We start from the raw sequence: 20,140 nt of genomic DNA, 5'->3' as shown, positions 1-20,140 counted from the left end.
ACCATTCAGTGAAGGTAGTAGGTATAGATAACAGACCATCAGTGTTTTCTAGGAGACACCATGCCGAGGCTGCATTCTGGGACTATAAAAACACCTGTGCCGGAAACTGCCCTATAAAATTAATTATGAGCATAAACTTTATTCTGACCTGCCCCTTCCCAGTGCAGTGCTCTGACACTTGTGGCTTGGTATTGTTGACCCTGTGCTCAGGGTTCAGCCTTGGGGGGCCTGACCCTTACTGGAGAAGCCTATCCCACCTCCATCAGGTGTCTTCAGAGAAAGCACAGGTTTGACTCTACATTGATTCTTGTGTTCGCAAGACATGATGTATCACTTCACTGCTCCCCAAAGTGCTAGAATCAATATTTCAGGAAGCCTAAAGCAGGCTTATCTTCCCTTCTTTAAATGTAAATACAGTACTGGTAACAGATTCTCCAGTCCTTGGGATGTCATTAAGGCATTTGCTTACCATCACTAGATTGCACCAGCACAGACTGTGTGATCTATGGATTTGACCAACTGCTTAGATTTGAAAGATTTTGTGTTGTAACAAGCTTTGTCCCAAAAGGGATAATTCAGATCTATTTAATCTGTATAAATCTTTCTATTTTATTTCAGCAGAGCTACTCTGAAGTCATATCAAATTTTGATCCTAGTTTTATTGTTGTGACTCTTACTGTTTTCACAACGTTCCTGCATATCCATACTGGGTTTGGAGCTGAGGTTAGGACATACAAATCATCCTTGGCATGGAAAGAGTTAGAATGAGCTTGATAGGTTGGTAATTAAGATCAGATTCTGGCTTATAGCATCTCTTCCCTCCCTCTCTCTCCAGCTCTGGCTAAACAATTGTGCTGGGAACTTCAGCTAGAACAAATCAGCTCAAAATAATTCTGAACAGTTTGTTTTTTCAATTAGACAGTGCAGACAGAGAGAGAGACATCCCTATGAAAAATTATGGATCTTTTCCCTGCTAAAATCATCACTTTCGCTCCTCCAGATTTCACTCATCTCCACATTAGTGCCCAGAACATTACCTGCTTTAGTGGACAGCAATGACTCAGCCCGGCAAGGGAGTACGTGTTCCTCACAGCGTGGCAGCCCCGCAGGTCAGAAAATGAAGCAGTAGTTGATACAGAGGGAACATTGTGCCTTCCTGAGGACTGGATCTAAATGGGAGGTGAGCTATTATTAGCATCAGTGTAGGTGCTTTTAGAAACGTGCCAGGCTGTGGCTACAAAATCAAGAGGGGAAACAACGTGCCATGGCAAAGGTGCCTCTGGTAGTTCTTGCAGGCGATGCTTTTCAGTTCACCCCACACTGCAGCCACGCATCTGGCTTTGGACCATTGCTTTATTCTGCATTGCTTTACACGCACTGATTTTAAAGTGCCTGTAGGACCACTTTAGGTTCCATTTGTAAGAGTGGAAAGAATATATTTTGGCATTCACATTATTGTACAAACAACTTAGCCAGCATCTTGTTGCCTCAATAGAAAGAATAAGGAAAACAGCCCCAAAGGTGCTACTTAGAGCTCAAATACAATCCTAGTGCCGCTTTGTGATTCTGAATGTTCAACTATGATTTAAAGCCTTTTCCCGCACAGATCAGGCAAGGGGGAAAGGTTTCTCCCCCTGGACAAGCTACAATAAGTCTAAGAGTGCTTCTTTCCCAGTACTGAGTAGCAAGAGTCTCTACTCTTCCAACTCAATGGGGGATACCTGCAATGAAGATGCTTGAAATTGGTGCCATGCTGACGTCTGCTTCTGGTTTTGGGGCTGGCTTCGTGCCTCAGTTTACCTTCTGTAAAACAGAAATACAATTCTGACCACCTTTATAAGCAGCTTGGAGTTCTCCCAATAAAAGCCGTCACATAGAAACTGTATTATTAAACTAAATATGGTTAGGCTTATTCTTATGCCAGAGCAATAAATCACATTCTCAGAAGCAAAAGCCCCCTTGGGCTCAAAATTTTTCAGCTCAGATCCATTTTCCTTTCGCTTCTGACAGTCTAGTGTTGATTTCAACAACAAAGACCGTGTCCTTCGCGACCGAACTGCTCTGCCTTTCACCAACATAAAAAAAAATCACTGAGTAGAGCAGAGTTCCCTTAACCCTGACAAGGCCTAGAAAACTCTCAGAGCATCTCTGACCAAATCCCAGGGCTGCAGTGGGAGGAACCCAGCTGCAACGGGGGCCCTACGGTCTTTTGGGCAACTATCTTTGTGGTTTACCGGCAATCAGTCTTTATTAAATGCGCACATGTGGATGGTGTTGAGTTTTATTGGGCACTGCCTTTTGATCTGGTGAACAACGGAGAACTCATTAGCACAGCTCTGAAAAATCCTCCTTCAATCCCCCTTCGTGCAGCTGAACAGATCAAAATCTGGAAACATCAGAGAGGAAAAAAAATAGAAAACTGTTTTTGCCCTTCTTGCTCTTATGGGCTACTCTAGTGTTAACAGACATTCATTCTCTGTTACTGCGGACTTCACCCTTCCCAGCACAGTGAGGCTGGCTGATGTTTTTTTGTTCTAATCCAGCTCTAAAGCAGTTTCTCCTGGTAGTTTATTTCTAGAGTGAGCAACAGCCACCAGAGGGCAAGAGTCCCCCATCTGGGCTAGAGAAATCTCTCCCAGTGCAGCCATCCCATATTAAAAACAGGCTGATCCAAACTCACTTAAATCAATGAGAGTATTTCCATCCACTTCAGTGGTCTTTGGATTGGGTCCTAGAGTTCTTTTAGTATTAAAAAAACCCAACAAAACCAGCAAAAGATGTTTTATATAAACTTAGAAACAAAGTTTTATAAACTGAAAAAAGCCCCTGGCATTTATACACTTTGGGTTTCACTGTAACTTGTCACTTGGATGTTAAATGGTTCTTTTTATTTATAATAAGTTTATTTTTTAAATACTCATGTTATGAACAAGCCACAGCAACAGAGGGGAGGTAATCCAAAACCCTGCAACTTTTGTTTTAAATCTTCTTTGAAAAGCTGTGCCTGCCTGGTGTTGTAATGGGTCTAGCAGTGCTCACTAATACTCACACTCAAATCTAAGTGCCTGTAAGACAGTTTTAGGCCATAATTTAGCAGAGTATGTTGGCATGTGCTTGGCTATAGGCATGGTACCAGCTCGTTGGCTGCAATGGGAATTGATGAAGCCTGAGGTTTGAAATCCTACTTTGCCTCCCAGAGGAAAATCCACAGTTCTAATCCCAGACCCCATCCCAGGTGCTGTCTGCAGAGCTCCCGTAACCAGTCACAAAAAGACATGCAGAAGGGAGCGACGGACATAACCCCAGCCACACAATTCGCAGCTGGGGAGGAACATGAGGAGAACTGGATTAAATCTTCTCTCTTCTGTCTGAGTACATCTGAACCTATATTTTCCAGAAGCGTGAATACAAAGAGCTCCTGGGTTCAACACACTAAATCCCTCACTGACCCATTGTATGATTCAGGGCAAAGCCACATTTTCTAATTTTACAGCTGAAGAAATGGACATTAAATACCTTTAATAAGGCTGAGACAGCATCTCAAAAGGTGCCTAGCTCCCCAGGCTGCCCCAGGGAAGGAAAGCAGGAATTGTATGCTGCCTTCAGTGGGAGAAGAGCTTTGGCCAATGCAAAATACTTAGAAAAAAAGTCTCCCCAATAAAGTTTATAAAGCCATTTCACGTTCTCTGATGAAAGATGCTATTGAAGTACATAGTGTTTGCTGGAAGTTTTCCCTCCCACCTACTGCACTGTTTCTAGGCAAATATCTTGCCCTTTTGAATAATACAGTGTGGAGGGAAAAGATAAACTCCTGTAATTATCCTTTCCGTTAGCGTGGCTGTGCTGAAAAGACAAACTACCTTCTTCAGCATTACTGCTCACAGAAAAATTGGAGCTGAAGCATACATGGCAAGATTAGACTGACTGTAAAACATCTTTCCTCACACCCTGGTTCTTGAGGATGCTACAGGAGGGTCCAAAAACAGTTCAGAAAAGACCTGGGGTCCACCAAGACCTCATTTCCACAGGGAAAGTCATCATCTTCAAGCTGTAGCAGAGGCGAGGAGGAGTCCAGGGGTGGAGGAGGAATTGCTGCCAGTTTATCAAGAAAGCAGGAATGAGGAATGTGCCCAAACTCTAACACAAAGATCTGTGCCAAAGTCATAGCTTGAAGGAGGTTCTTCTGAGAGCCCAGACGGCCTCCCTGCTGCCTGATCCCCCTGGCCAACATACGTACGGTGGTCACCAAAGGGAAAGAGTTGGAAACACGTTGGTTACCCTGGCCACCCTCTGTTTTGTGTTGAGATTATTTCAGGCTTCAGGGCTGCCAAAACTTACACTGACACTAAACCCACTTCATTTGAGCACCAAAAGAGCTTAGGAGAAAGCTCAGGAACATCTGAGAAGATAATATTAGCACGTCTCCCAGTTTGGAAGTGCAGTTTTCTACCCAATATCAGGGGAGAGTGGAAACTCCTATTTTGAGACAAACCTCTTGGCATCAGGCCTGCCCTATGAGTTCAATTTAGAAATAAGGCAAATTGCAGATGCCATAGTCATAGATCTGGGCCAGAAATTATTCACCCACTGTCTTTGTGTTGCATGAAAATATTCCCAGTGACAAGCACTCACGATGGAAGGATGCAAGAATGACTTGCAGAGAAAATAATCTCAAGCCCAGAGGGAGGAAGGCAAGTGCTTCCTTTCTGGCTTGAACATGAGAGTTAATGAGCTAATGCGATACAGACCAAGGACATTGCACTGAAGAACCTTCAATAGAGACAGCGAGGACAGAAGTGTCGGTCTGAAAGCATAAGGAGATCCTACCAGGAAAGTGCTCTTCTCGTACTGCCTTCCTTCTCCAAAGAGATTTAATTCATTAGGTACAAGTAATGAGTTGTCAGGCTACATCCAGTCCTATTTCTGGTTGCTGTGGTTCCCTCTGTAACAATCTGCGGTTTAAGAATAAAGAGAAAAATAAAATGCTGCTTCTCATTAGAAGAGAAAGTCTGAAATAATGAAATTTCTGCCAGAAAAATGATCTGTGCCTTTGTGCACTTAGAAAGAAGACAAGCATTTGCAGTTTTGTAGTTGTCAAAGATGTTTAGATTCCTAAATATTAAGTCTTTATTTTAAACGATGATTCTTTGGTTAATTCCTTGATTTGTTCCAAGATCAGGCCCAAGAGTTTGAGGCTGAATTATCACATTCTTTAGACACTCATTTAGACTTATTAAAAGTCTTTCAGAGATGGAGAATTTGTCATGTTGCTTAGTAATGTATTGATGGTGATTTGCTCTCACTAATAAAAAAAAAATGCAACCAATTTCTGTTTTATTTTCCCAGACCCCAACTTTTCTAAATGAAGCAAAAAGAGAAAAATAGTCTCGCTTTCTTCAAAGAGATCTCAGTGGTCCCAGAGAGAATGGAAATCCCATTTCTATATCATGCTGCTTATTCTGAGGTGTTCTCAAGCTGCAGGGTTGGAAGCTGTTGGATAATATTACCAATACAGATCTGAAAGAGACAGATTTCTTTTTCTTTGGTTGCCTTAAAAAATGACTTCTCATTTTTTTTAAGTGTTAATTTTTTTTCTGTGGCTTGATTCTTTTGTCTTTGAATAATTCCAGCCTTGCCATTTACTGAGAAGTTCTCTCTTCTAAATTTAGATTAGTGCTACTTGCTTTCATAAGAAGTGCTAATATCCCTTAGGTTAAGAATAATTAGATGTTAATTTTCAAAACCTGAAAGGAAATTATACCTCTAATTCACCATTTAGCATAAAATAGCTGGTTTGAAAGGCATACATAGGTACATTAAACAAAGGTCTAGCCATTTTTTTCCTAAACAAAAATTAACCTCAATACAAATTAGGATGATATGATTCTAGTTAGATTAATGACACCAATTAGGCTAACACGGTTCTAAAGCTCCCAGAGTTCATGGGAGAAGGCGGCAGATCAGCAACTGCAAAGCAGCATAACTCCTCCAGCTGCGTATTGCTTTACCAGCTCTCACATCTCTAGAATTAACCCGTCTACAGCAGCTGAACCTGTACCCCACTGACAAGTTGCTCACAACCTGCTCTTCCCCAAAAAACCTTAGAGCAGGGTTTGCTCTGTTGGAGTAAGCAAAATTTACCCAAAAGGAACTGGGGAACCTTGGCTGTATAAAAAAAGGGTAAGAAGACTACATAGCTCGCTGTGGTGATCAAAAAGTTTCATGTGAAGGGTTAATTTTGCTGTGTCAGTCTTAACATTTCCTTGGTCTTCTCAGTTATTCGCAAACATTCTCTGCTGATGTTTCTGAGGCTGACGTTCTCCAAACCTACCTCCCTACTGACATCTGCCTGGCTTGCTCTGGCTTCTCCACCTTTGCAGAGTCACCCATTGCATGTTCTTATTCAGGATGAGCCTATAGATGCCTATATTAGCCTATACATGCCTCAAGCAGTTGCAAGGTAGATTTTTCCTCCCTGTACGTTGCCATTACTGCTAGTGGGATCAGAAATAACATCTGGCAGCAAAGTTCATGGCTCTGAACAGCCAGTGTAAATCCTTTGCCTCAGTGCAGACACAGTGGAGCAATATACTGGTGTAAAATGGGTGGGCAAACAGACTAGGGGCAATTCCCTGTCTCCCCTGACGTTTTTTCCATCTTCATGGGTTAGTGTAGCATCATTTTCTCTTTTCAACTGTGCTATCAGAGCCTCTTCTTACCCCAACTTTCCTCTCAAACTTGCAGACCTGAGTAGACCCCAAGATGGCAAGGCTGTACAGAACATGCCCAGAACAGCTACTGCGGACACAACGGCTGTTTATTGGCCAATTTGCTGTTCGCCACCTGCTTCGATAGATACTGAATTGTATTTTTATACATAGCTTCCAGCAAAACAAATGTCCCCAGTGATGTGAACACTGGGTTCTGGAGTGTTTAGGCATGATCCTTTTGCAGCACCAGGAAGGGGGTGTATGATTCTTATGAGTCCTCTGGAGCCTTTCAATATGCCCATATCCATATGTAAATATAGCTTGAGATGAGATTTATATTCAGATATTTCCCGGTGAAGCCAGCAGACACTCCAGGCATGTTACAAATGAAACAACAACCCAACCAAGCCTTGTAATTTAATTTAACTGCCTCTTTTTGGGTATGTGTCATGCATTCAGAATTAGACAACTGAATTCCCAATCAAATGTTCTTTGGATATAACAACATTGTGAAAGGCATAAAAGTGCCTTAAAATAGCTTGCTAGCAACCACATGGAACCTATTCTTTTGGCAAAAAGAGGAGGCAATTTATGGGTCTGGACTCAGTGCTCATAAATAAGTACATGTTCCTTTTTCTTTGCATTGGCACGTTTTTGGCTTTTCAGATTCACCATGCACTTTATAAATTCTCATATAACTATTCAGACAGTATATGGGAATGCACAGGCTTTTTTTGGGGACATGAATTTATCCCATCTGAACTGCCTGACACAAGTTCTCTGTTAACCTTGCAACGAAATTCCTTCTGGACTGGTTATTTGAAGTTTTCCTGCAAAGCCTTTTCTGTTTTAATATCCTGAGACCAAACAAGCTGCTTGTTTTACTGAACCTGCTCTAAATATTATTTTCATTATTGGGAGCAGCAGCGAGTTAAAGCCAACAGCAATTTTAGTTTGTTGCCTCCATGTTTTGTGATATTCGGTAACAACAAAATGCCTTTCTTGAAGTAGGTAAGTAATAGGGTTGAGTCTGGAGTGAAGGAAAGACAGGCAGAATGGCAGAAACACACGGAGTCTGGTGATTAAACGCAACTGTCTCAGTATAGGCCACCACGCAGTAGTACCTGAACTAAGTACTAAGAAAAACAGACTGAAGAGATCTTTTTCCCTGTGATTATGCTGTGATGGGATTCTGAATGAGGAATATTGACACTGGAAAAGAGAATCAGTTTTCTAAGAGTGTAGAGAAATGTAAGGCCAATGGAATAATAATAATAATAATAATAATAATAATAATAATAATAATAATAATAATAATAATAATAATAATAATAATAATAATATCATCCCCAAACCAAATAAACCCCATCCATCTCTGAAATGGATCTCTCTCAGGATTTTTGAGAAAACCTTATTTCTTAGAGGTCAGTTGACACACTGGATAACATAATATGTGATGAAAAAGCTGGTTTCTGTAAAAGATCCACAATATGTTAAAAAATCCGCAATGGGTGTGAGGACTTAAAAGCTTGAATACAAACAAAAAGCTGCAGGGTTTATGTGTGTTTTGGGAAAAGATTGCTCTTTATAGTGTTGGCTGTCTTCTCCCTGAATGCCAGAACATGTCTTTCAGAAATGCCAGTTTTCAGAAGGGGAAGCACCTCTCCATGAGATCACCTTTACATTATCCCTTTGGAGTTCAGTTATGGGATATTGCCAGACTGGGAATCCTCAGGCTATAAAAGCCGCTGAAAAAGGTTCTTCCCATTTCCAAAATAGCTGATTTTCTCTAATTCTTAGGATTAAAACTAAATAAATAAAATGTTAGGGGGGATTTGGTGTCTTTTACTTTTGGGGTGTGATTAGTGACACCTGGGTTTAACAATACTGCCTGTAATCAACAGATTTGGCTCATCATCCCTTTTACAAGTGCTCAAGGAAAGAAATGCTTTTAAAACCTAAGACTGCCTGGTAATACTCTTCCTGCATGCCCCCTCCTCCACTACATCTCCGGATATAGCACCATTAGTTTGAGATTTTTATGACTCTCAAGGGAAATGCAGAACATTCCTGAAACTGAAGTAGCATTTTGGAGTCCCTGAGCTGTTGTTCAGATAGCACAGTCTCTCTCAAGGATAAATCATGGGAGCTGCCAACATATGGGATATTTGGTTTAAGGGGCATGGGGCCAATAAACATCGACACTGTTACTTGATTCACTAATAAATAGTAAATGTTTCATCTCGAAGTAGCTCAGTGTGATTTCCAGCAGCAACTTGGTGATAAAGAAGCATCACAACTGACGGTAGGTAGTGTTAGCAAAAAACTAACTTGTCATGAAGGCTTCATTTGCTGCCAGCTGCTTCCATCTCAGCAGCTATAATGAGAAAAAAAAGACCAGTAAAGGAAGGAGCAGCAGCTCTTCAGCTTTATGTCAACACCAAACAATTGCAGTTGTGAATTTTAATAAAAAATACTACTTAATGGTTAAAAAAAACCCAACCAGTAAAACAAAAAACTCTAGTGTAGCAGAGCTTTAACGGGGCTGAAATACTGCCATGGATTTCATTGAGTGCAAGAGGAATTTCTCTGGTTTTCACCCCTGAGGACCTGATCTGTTATGGTTAAAAACTCAGGAGTATTTGAGAGATACTTGAGGGGAGGGAAATATTGTATAAGCCAAAGAATGTATTACTGTGTTCATATACACTTCAGTCCTCTAAGTTATTGCTCCTGGGTATGCTAACATGAAAACTGGACAGAAGCTGAATTCAGCATTCATCAGCATGCGTTGTTACGTCCCAGCTGTCAACTCCCTTTTCCACCATATAGGTTAGGAATAATACTATATATGTTATATATAACTAAGCCTGCTTAGCCCTAGATGCTCTCCTGGCAAATCCTGTTTTCTGTGAGCTTAAGCATGTGTGACTGATGAGGAAAAAAGAAATGTGTAAATGCTGTCTCCTCAGCATTAGTCAGTAGAGGACTTGTCACTCAGTAAGGAAGCAGGATGCAGCTGCAAAAAGCCCTGTTTTCCACAGCCTTGGCCAGCTCCATCAGTAGGGATCAGCTGCTGAAAAGAAAATCAGGTGTGTGTTGGGGTGAGGGAGGGAAAAATGCAGAATCGTGCAAATGTGAGTGTATGGCTGTCCACAGTGAGGAAACAAGCAACAAATGAGCTATTTAATGAAGCCCTCTGACACTTTCTTCCCTTTGCAACAGATACATGAAGGAGTGAAGAAACAAGTTAGGAATCTGCAAAATCAAGTGTGTGCTCTTACTCTTGGTCAACAAGTTCAGGGTAGGTTTTTCTTTTTGAAAATAAATCTCATACAGAGCTCAAGTTTCTAAAAAAAATCTTTAGATGAGCTGATAGATTTCTACTTCTTGCAGACTATATTTCCCTCCCCCATTTTTTTTCAATCAATCTCAACTGTGAAAATGTCTACAGATGTTGAACAGGGTGCTCTGGGCTCTGGGCTAAGGTTAGACAGGATCTGCATGTGCATACATATACACACAAATACGTATATATGCACATATGATAATGTGATACTGAGTTGGTTTCTGTCCGTCCGCTGTACCAATGAAATGGTATAGTTTTCTTCTCTCTGGAGGTGCAAAGCAACTGTTATAGTCTGAATATCCAGGCTGAAAAGGTGGTGTGCTCCCTTTAGTCAGCAGATCTATGGATGGGAACTTAACCGGTATCCCAACATACTACTGTGCAAAGGGAATGTAAATGCTCTCTTGCCTCTACTAGTAACATCACAGGCCTTTATTTCTGTGTGGCACATCAGTCAAGTGGGGAATAAAACATGTAGGCCTGGAGAGTCATTTGCTTGTGCTAATTGTTAGATCAAATTGTGCTCAGTTTTACATCCAGTGGAGTCCCAGTGAAGTGAAGATCTCAGGGCTTTGTCTAGAAGGTGGTGTTACACCCCATATGAAGAAAGGCGTGAGTTTATACTGAGAAGTAACGGATAAGTAATCCTCAACTCAGTGTTATATGAAAGGGCTTTTTCCCCTCATATTGCGGGGGGAGGCACGTGAAGACCGTCAGTTTGACTCCCAGTACTCTTGGATCTCAAGCATTTCTTGCTCATCCTTCTAAAAACTAGTATTGCTACTCCTTTACCTCCAGGGAGTGCTTAGGAGAGTGAATGAACAACTTTCAGTCTTTGATACTAATGTGCTGGTAATCGCTTTTGTGAGAGTTGGTTTGCATTAACCTCGCATACTTCTGCTCTAGGTTAAGGAGCCAAAGGTAACTCACTGGTGAGCTGTCCTGCCGGAGCTATTGGGATTCCTTGGTGACTGACTGCTCAGTATGGGTAAGGAATGCTGGATCTGCTTCAATATATATTTTTAATTGGGTTGAGGGGAAACAGGATAAGCCCTTCATTTTTTTGGATATGGGAGGCATTCATTTTTTTCTGTTTTTGGTTTGTTTCTTTTTTTTCCCCCTCTTTTCTGCCAAAATATGTCAGGAAGAAAATGCAAAAGAAAAAGAAAACATACCCAGAAAGCTTCTATCCATCATGTACTGTGTTTTCTTGAAAACAAAACAGAGCACTTGAATTATAACGAACTGTAAAAGCTAAAAGATGTGCTCTGGTGTGGAAGTGTGTTTGGGTACAATCCTCAGCTGAAATTCAATCCCACTCCTTATTTGTTACATCTCTTCTGTTGTGTACAAGCCCAAGCCATGACTTCAGTTAAACTCTTAGAAATGTTTATGCAGAATTTCTTACCCATCTCTCTGATACATTTTGTGCAGGTTCTCCTCACTTTGGGAGATAGACTATTATATTAACCGGACCACTTCTAATTACATCTGGAAATCTGGCCCTTATGGAGCTGATCATTACAGTGATTAACTAAGCCAGCAGTGACGGATCACTGGTAGCCTGTCCATATAGCTGCTCCGAATCTATTTGCTTCGTACAAAAGATAAGGTCAACTGCACACCCAGGCCAAATCTGGAGAATGGCGTTAAGCTTGATATTGGACAGAAAAAAGCCATTTCCCCAAAGTCATTCAGTCAATTCTGCAGCTTTCTGATAAAAATCAGCGGCCCATAATTGCATTATGTGAACTAGTGGATTTAAACAAATACCTTCTTGGCTCCTTTACCACTTTAATGAACAGCAGAAGTTTACTGTAAGAACTATGGTAGCATTAGGCCAAAAACAAGCTGAAAGAAAAACTGGATGTTTTCTGGCTCTCGCTTCTCCTGTAATTGCCAGCACAGTGTCACTTACCATTGTAAAAGTGTTTGAACCTCAATAAAGCTCCTGACTGCTTTGACCTTAGCCTGCAGCTAGATTAACAAAACAAAAGCCGCAGCACTAAGATTTTTATCCTGCAGGGGACCATGATTAAAACTGTCATAAAATTTCTCACAGGGCCTGAATCTTTATGAAAAAAACCTCAATAGTTCTTGAGACCATTAGCAGAATTTCTCTAGGAGATGAAGCAGTCCCCTTAACATCACCCGTCCATGAGTTACCAAATACTGCATTCAGACAGAAAAATGCAGTTGTGTTGACTGTGTTGCTTTGGCCAAAGTCATATTTAGTCAGTAATATTCTGCCGCTTGCATTTCCCTTGAAGTTCTCACTGGTGAAGGAAATGGCTGTTTCCTTATCAAAGCTGTAGTGTGATACTAATGTAGATACTAAACTAGCTGTTTCCTTTCACACCAAAGTGGAGGATTACTTTGCCTTTTCATATAGCTAGTTTAAAGTTATGTTAAGTTAAAGTTTATGAAACAGCTTGAGAACCTTTAAGGGGATATGTATATGCAGTTTCCATATTGGAAAGGCTTAATTAAGAAATGCTTCTAAAAGCACTTGAAGATACTTGACTGAAGTGCACTGCATGAATAGTATTTAATAGGGTGTTTTAACTACTGTGGCATCTATAACACTGTATCTTGTAGTAGTAAGAAAATCCAGAGCTGTTCTGGGATTCGTTGGTGGATCTCACAGGAAACAGAATTGTTTTACTTTATTTGTTTAAACCTTATTTGTAATGCTGAACACAGACATTATTGTTGAAATTAATGTGTGGAACTGATGTAGGGAAAATGGAAATGTTGCTTTTTCTCTTGATTATGTAATTTTGGAGGAAATCAAGGACCTCCTGGAGCATCCTGCATGTGTTATTTCACCCTGATGGCTCAAGTCAGAGAAATAATCCCTAGCAGCCTCAGAAGTGGCCCTGAGCAGATCTTCTTGGCAGTGGAGTACTTAGCTATGCCAGCCTATGGTCAGGGTACGAGTGAAAGCTGTACCTTTTGCCTTCACATTTAAGACAGGCAAAAGTAGCAACCTTGTGGCTCTTCTTCACAGTGCCATTAGCAGAGCAGCAGGAACTCTGTCCTACCTTGGACATTACAAAAAAAAGGATACGGTGGGGGCAGTTTATTGAAGAGACTGAGTGGACAGAAGCTGCTGAGAAACTAGCAAAGACATCTGAGAAGCTGGAAAGGGGTAGGAAGTTTATCCCAGAAAAAGCACAGGCAGAATTTGCCAAATTCATGTGCTTGTAATGAAATGAAACAAATGCACCAACAGGATTTATTTTTGTCTTGTCATATGTCAGCTTTTCAAAATCATTGATGGTATTTTATGAGGCTCAACATTCCTGGGACAGTTGGGATATATCACATTGATTGCGCAGAGGTGAGTTTAGCCACAGTGTAAATGTATTGACTTACTTAAGGTCAGAGAATCATGACCCGGTTAGGAAAATTAAATCCTCATCCAATATGTCAGAAAATGTAACTCCTTCCTCTCCTCGCCTGGCACGTTCACAGCAAGGGAGTGTGTGCTGTAACAGAGGAAGGACCTATAGCCACATTACTAAGACAGACTGACGTAGTCCTACGTAATCTTAACAGGATTTATTTTATAAAGCCAAGCAAAAATGCACATTTCCTGCACAACTTTCCTACCATTGATTAAAAATAACTCTACTTCTTTTATCTGACAGTAAATCTAGTGATCACAAAGGCATTCTGACACTGTAAGTTATTACTTAGTGTTGCAACATTTTTCATGTCCATCTGTAAGTTGAGAAGGGTATTCCTTAGAGCAAGGTCTGTGTCAGTTAAGGACCAAATTTTGGTCCTTAGCTGAAGCTCCCAGGCTCTACTACAATACCAAGTAATACACGGTAAATGCACATTGTAAGCCAGAGGAAGAACAGACCTGTAAAAGAAGCAGAAGGGCAACTGTTTTTTTTTTCAATTACAGTTTTTCTCCAGAGCTTCTCTGAGACGTAGGACGAGTTTTTTCAAGGGTTTCACCAGCGACAGCTACAGCCAGGGCTTTCTAGGTTCCTAGTGTATCAGCTGTTTTGGAAATCTGTCTTTCCTTCTCTGTGCCTCAGTTCTCCCTTTATAAATCATGGAAAATAATAATTCAGCACTGTCTTTCCCAAAGAGGATTTACATTCTTGGGTTGACAGGGATTGTTCTCTTAGTGTTTGTTTATAAGGAATACAGCAAAATGGGCTGGATTTCATCTGGGACATGATGTTTTACTGTAAGCAAAGTGAATAAGCATGGTAAGGATCTGGGGCCCAAATGAACTTTTCAATCTCCTTTCAAAATTTTTTAAGAACTTAACTTTAACTTTTTACAGTAGAAATACAAGTTTGATTCCTTCATTCTCCTTGTGCCTTACTCCCACTAAAACCCACTGAGCTCAGCACTATTAGCAGGAATCTGTACCTGATCCTCTGCCTGAAATGTTTATTGTAAGGGAGAGGTCACATTTGTATAAATACTTTTTGGGGAAAAAAACCAAACAAGCAAAGAGACGTGTAGCTCACATGTCACAAAGCGCACATTTCCCCCAATAATTTATTTGTTCACCTAGCAATATTTCATATACATTCAGTTTTGTTCAAGAAAACGACCAGCATGACTGTTCAAAAATGTCTCATGATAACCAATAGGCCTTTAAAAACAGCACATAGAAAATTTAATGGCATCAGAATACCATGTTCAGAAAATGCAGTGCCCATTTCAAGAAACATCTTTAAAAACCACTGGCAGCCAAACTTGTACAACATGCAGGCAAAATGCTGCGGCAGACAGAAGAAAAAGAAAACATTTTTGCAACCAAAGACTGGCAAAGCAAAAAAAGCCCAAACCAGCTTGCATACAATTCCCACAGCTGTAACGTCAGTAAGTAGAGCTGAGTATTCAGCGATATTCAGCAAAGGTTTTGTATCATGAAACAACGATGCTGTGATCGTGAGCTGAGTGGAATTGCTTTTTAAGTGGAAAACTGCTGAAATGCTGGCTGGGTTTGTGTTTTCTTACTTCAGAAAATGATTTACAAGGACCTGGTGTTTGCAAATCATAGAAGAAATTTGGATCAATACCAGAAGGTCTTGTCATTCAGTCCGAGACAATGAGTACTGGAAAATAATTTTTGCTTTTCAGTATTAACACCTGGACATTTTTGACTCTGAAAAAGATCTTAATGTTATCGTGATGCTAAAGGAGAGGATATTTCTCAGCCTGGGTTTGAGCTTGGTATAACAGACAGTAATCTGCATTAACTACATCTTTGAGCATGTGGTGGAACTAAAAGATGTGTTATTTCTTACGTGATAGTTGCTTGGAATACATAGCTCTCCTCTTTAGCAATTCATTTCCCCTTAGCTCACACTTGCTATTTTTCTCCTTCTCTGTCAGTATGAGAAATATGCAGCATGCTCTGCATAGAAGGCATGACATTTTACTCAAATCCCTAATACAAATGCTTAATCTCCTCCTGGGAAACAAGTGATTCAATTACATTTATCAAGCTGGGTAGAAGATCTTTATTTTAATGCACCACAAGCTATCTTGTAGCATTTTGGATTTTCATAATACTGTCATATATTAAACAACCTGCTTGGGAATACCTTCAAAAAGTACTTGATTATGCTTATGGATTAGCATCTTTTACAGGTGGAGAAGGTTTAGTTTACTTATGTGCAGTGATAGGAAAAGACAGGATTAGTCTATCCAGACAGTCTAACCTTCTGTCTGTGAGTCTCATTATAATTGGGCAAGAAACGGAATAAATATTGGATAGATTTGTTCACAGAAAGTGCTAGTTGACTCTTGGGCTTCTGGGAAACAACCTAAAGGTTGATATGCTAGTGAGTCTTAAAGGCTCTGTGCAGAAGGGTGACTGGAAGCAGGTATAAGGAATGCAGCAAGCAGATAGAGAGCAGATACACAAAGCTGCCTCATTACAACAGTTCTTTCATGAGCTATTAGATAACTTTTCCTTCTGGCAAACGATGACACTGCGTGGTGCAGGTCCCAGATATGCCTTGAGCTTAGGACAACATCCTGAAGACCGACTGACTTTTCTCTTTGGCTCTGTTGTTGGAAGCAATCATCCCGAAATATTTGGTGTCAACAGCGTGTCCTGTTGAGTGGGTTTTCAGCATTGTCTTCCTTATCCAAACAACATTAAGACAGGAAAGAGGATAAAGGTATCTCTGAGTAGGATACAGAGTTAATTACCAAGCATGGCTTCAAAATGGGACAGCTGAAATCTTCCTTGAGCGAACCACTGACTCACTCTGTGCCTCAGTATCTTTATCTTAAAATGGAGTTCCTAATAAAAACCCATTCAATCATGAGCATTACTTAACATGAGGCCAACAGGCATACCTAGAACTAAGCAACTTCCACTTCAGTAAAGCAATAAGATCTTTTTTAACTGACTTCAATTGGTATACGATATTCCAGTCTGTCATTGTTACATTTCAGAAAATTGAAAAAGTTGGGCAGGAAAATTTTGCAAGTAAGACTGAAGAAGCTTTGTGAAATCCATTTACTGACTCTGATGAGTAGAAAATCAAGAAGTATTCCTAGCTTAATCTTTCCTCTTTTCAATGCCATGGATTTTCAAGACATTAAAGCCTGGCAAAGGAAAATATTCTTTTACACAATACATAATTTATCCTTGGACTTGGCAGAGCAAATTAAAAAAAAAAAAAATGAGGAGACACTTATTTGGATAGTGGGCAGAACTTAAGTATTTGGGATTTGAATAATCTTACAGAGTACATGAAGCCTCAAAAACATAAGACAGTAAATCTGAATGAACATTAACTGTGGAAACTGGAATACTGAACTTTCTCTGCCCTGTGAGGAAGAGAAATTGCTGATCTGCTTATCCTCAACCTGCGTAAATTAAAAGTCATCTATATGATGCTCCAGCTCTCAAGCCTTTGCAGCAGAGACTATGTGCTCCACTCAAGATGGAAATCTTGGCTGTCGCTCTCAACAAAAAATACTGAACAGAGAGGACGGTGGCATGTCATACATGTCCCTCAAAGATTTCTGTCAGGACACATCAATTGACAGGTCAGCGTGGTCCAGTGGATGTGGCTTTGAGGGGAAAATCATGGCACTCCACTGTGTTCTTACTTCCCATCTGACTGCCTTCTGCTCTCTGTTCTGTGCTGCTACAGTATTTCACACGACAGAATCCTGATTGTAGAAAGATTTTACATGTGATGATAGATGGCAAGCCACTGGGAAATCTCTTGTTCTGCTAGTGCTTTTTAGATAGACAGATACATTCAGCCTCTGTGGCTGCAGCTCTTTTACCAGTGCCAAGTTCACTTTAAATAACAGAAAAATATGGTCTGCTTAAATCTACACTCTTTTTTTTTTGTTTGGGTTTTTTTTTCCCTTTTTTCTCTTTTTTTTTTTTTTTTTCCTTCCTAGAGCTCCTTCTATGGTTTTTGAGACTTGTCAGTCCAAATGTCCATCAAGATGACAAGTGCCTATGGCCCTGCTCGCAACAAGGGAACAGGGCAGTTTTCATGCAGAAATTCTCTGAGGGAGCCAAACAAATTATGTGCTTGTTTTTGCTGGCAAACGTGACGGCAGCAGAGGTGTGGCTGGGACCAGGCTTGCCTGATGCTGAGGTCTGAGTGCTTTTCAGAGTCACTGGACAGAGAGAGGTCCTTTATTATCTGTTTGATGACAGAAAAAAAGGATGACAATGAGACAAGGACTTCATTGTTCTGACCTCTGTCTCTCACAAGCAAGAGTCTTGTGCCACAAAGGTGACTATCCATGCCCGTCTATCCAGACATTGCCACCAGCATGGTGACTTATTTATCCTCATCTTACAGATTCATATTATATTGCTACTTCAGAACTGCTCTGGAATTAAATGACTAATCCATTTGTGTCAGCCTATGTGTAGCTCCACAGCAACCCCTTGCCTGACACCATGAAACCTCAAGAAATCTAAAATTACTGGAGAGACCCTGTGTAAATCTCCCAACTCCAAAGGAGAGATGGCACAAATGACCTTATTGGTTCAAGTCATAAAATAAGTATACAGATAGGGTTGGGCAGCAAGTGTGTGCAGTGAAGATTTTAAACCTTGCTAGTCTTGCTCAATTTAATGGGTGTTTTTCAAAATGTTTCAAAGTTCAGGTTTTGTTCGAATAAATGTCCCACGTATTTGAACCCCGTGAGACTGAAAACCTCAGCCACGAGTCTCATGTGACTTTCTTATGAGATTTCCAGCTTTTCTGCTTCTGGTCTTGGCTTGAAGTACCATGAGAATATTTTTTTCATGGTATTTCAACACTTCTAGTTTCAAATTCTAGACTTTATTGAAAAACACTAAGAAAAGATTTAAGGGGTGGGGTGGGTTTCTTATTTAAACTAAAAATGGGATAATGCCACAGATTTGCTGTCTGTGAGTGCACGCTTTTGGAAATAAATAAGGGTTTGGGTCCAGGGATTTGATTTGAATTTTTCTCTAATTTTAACCTGTTGGGGACATTCTGTATCTTTCTTATGGAGCATTCATGTGGGAGAACAAGTAACTATTTGCTTCAGCGAATCAGCTAAGCCAGATATTTCATTTTCCAAGTATAAGGGGTAGCCCACTAAACACAACAAAAGCTTAATGGTCTCAAAAATACTGTGCTTCCAAATTCAAGTGTCTTGTCAATGTCTTCAGGACCACCGCAGGCTGAGTTGAGAACTGTTAGCTTCATTTTCCTTATCACTGCATACTCATTTGTTTGAAGGCTGGGAGCAAGCCTCTGCTTGATGTGACTTATTAGCACCTCAAAACACCTATAAGATGTATCTCTGAGGCAGCAAGTGCTGCAAGGAAAGTTTATGAGCACATGTGGGACCTGAACTGTTCTTGGTTATTACACCAGAAAAAAGATGCCAATTTTGCCAGGTCTTTTACACCTTTCTTGTTCTCTGACATAGCTTCATCAGGCTGGTGTTGTCTGAGTAAATACTAGTGAATCTGCCCAAAGACATGATTCTTACTTTTACGGATTTTACTTTTGATCCTGCAAGATGAGTGAGATCTGTAAATGGGCACTTTGTAATAGGTTTCTTAGGTATACTGATATTATGAAATAATTTTAATGCATTGAGAACAGGGCCAAATGTAGGGGGAAAATTAGCTGCCTTGTTCTGCCCCTGTGAACTGTCTACACAAAACACAGGCTTAGGTCCATCCACTCTCTTTCACTTTGAGCTCAACATTTATTTACAGTGGCAGCGCTTGATTAGCATCCTGGCCATGTATAGATGTGAAGTTCATTTACAGTCTGGGGTTGCTTTCTGCTTCCAGGACTGTGCAAAGCAATAGTATTGCAAGAACTCCAAGGATCAGATTTTACTTTCGCAAATTGTCCAATAATGTTCTAGCTGCAAATATGTGTTTGCAGGAGGAAAGAAATCTCATTCATGCACAAATAAAAGACACAGAAGACTGAAATTCTCTTGACATTGGGGGCTTAATACTGAATGAGACATGAATAAACAATGATTCCTCGTCAATAATATCAAGGTGTCCTTTCAAGGCCCTATCCTGTAAAAGCTAACCTTATTTTAAGCCCTTTCCCTTTTCAAGCCGGTAGATATTCACCACAGGAGCTGACATTGATACATGAGGAAAGGCTTATGTGTTGTTTCAAGAAGCTGCATTCTTACTTGGCAGGCTCAGGAGGAGTTATGTCAAGAGCTGCTTATTTCTAATACTGTACAGAGAATTCCTCCCACTATTTCTTCCAGATGCTGAACAGGTCATTTATTTATTTATTTGGATTAGCTATATTAAAATATAACATGCTTCCAAATGCTTTCTCCCAAATTCCCAAAGGACGGCCCTTTCTCATGGGGATGTATGTCCTTAAGTCATTTACCGTGCTTAACTCCCACTGCTCAGAACGAGGGTAAAGTTCCTGACTTCAGTGTACCCAGATCTCATAGAGAACTTAGAGCACTTGGTATTGAAGGAATCAGAAAAGGAATGTACCGTAACACTGGGCAGGGAGACAGCAAAATGTCTGTAGCTTTTCCAGTGACTGTGGCACTGATCTGACTAGCAAGCACCTGAGCAAGGAGT

The sequence above is a fragment of the Nipponia nippon genome, unplaced genomic scaffold, assembly GCF_047370975.1.
Source record: "Nipponia nippon isolate SJK-2023a ecotype South Korea unplaced genomic scaffold, ASM4737097v1 scaffold_27, whole genome shotgun sequence".
Lineage (NCBI taxonomy): Eukaryota > Metazoa > Chordata > Aves > Pelecaniformes > Threskiornithidae > Nipponia > Nipponia nippon.
The sequence above is the reverse complement of the archived record's forward strand: the minus strand, read 5'-3'. Positions refer to the sequence as shown.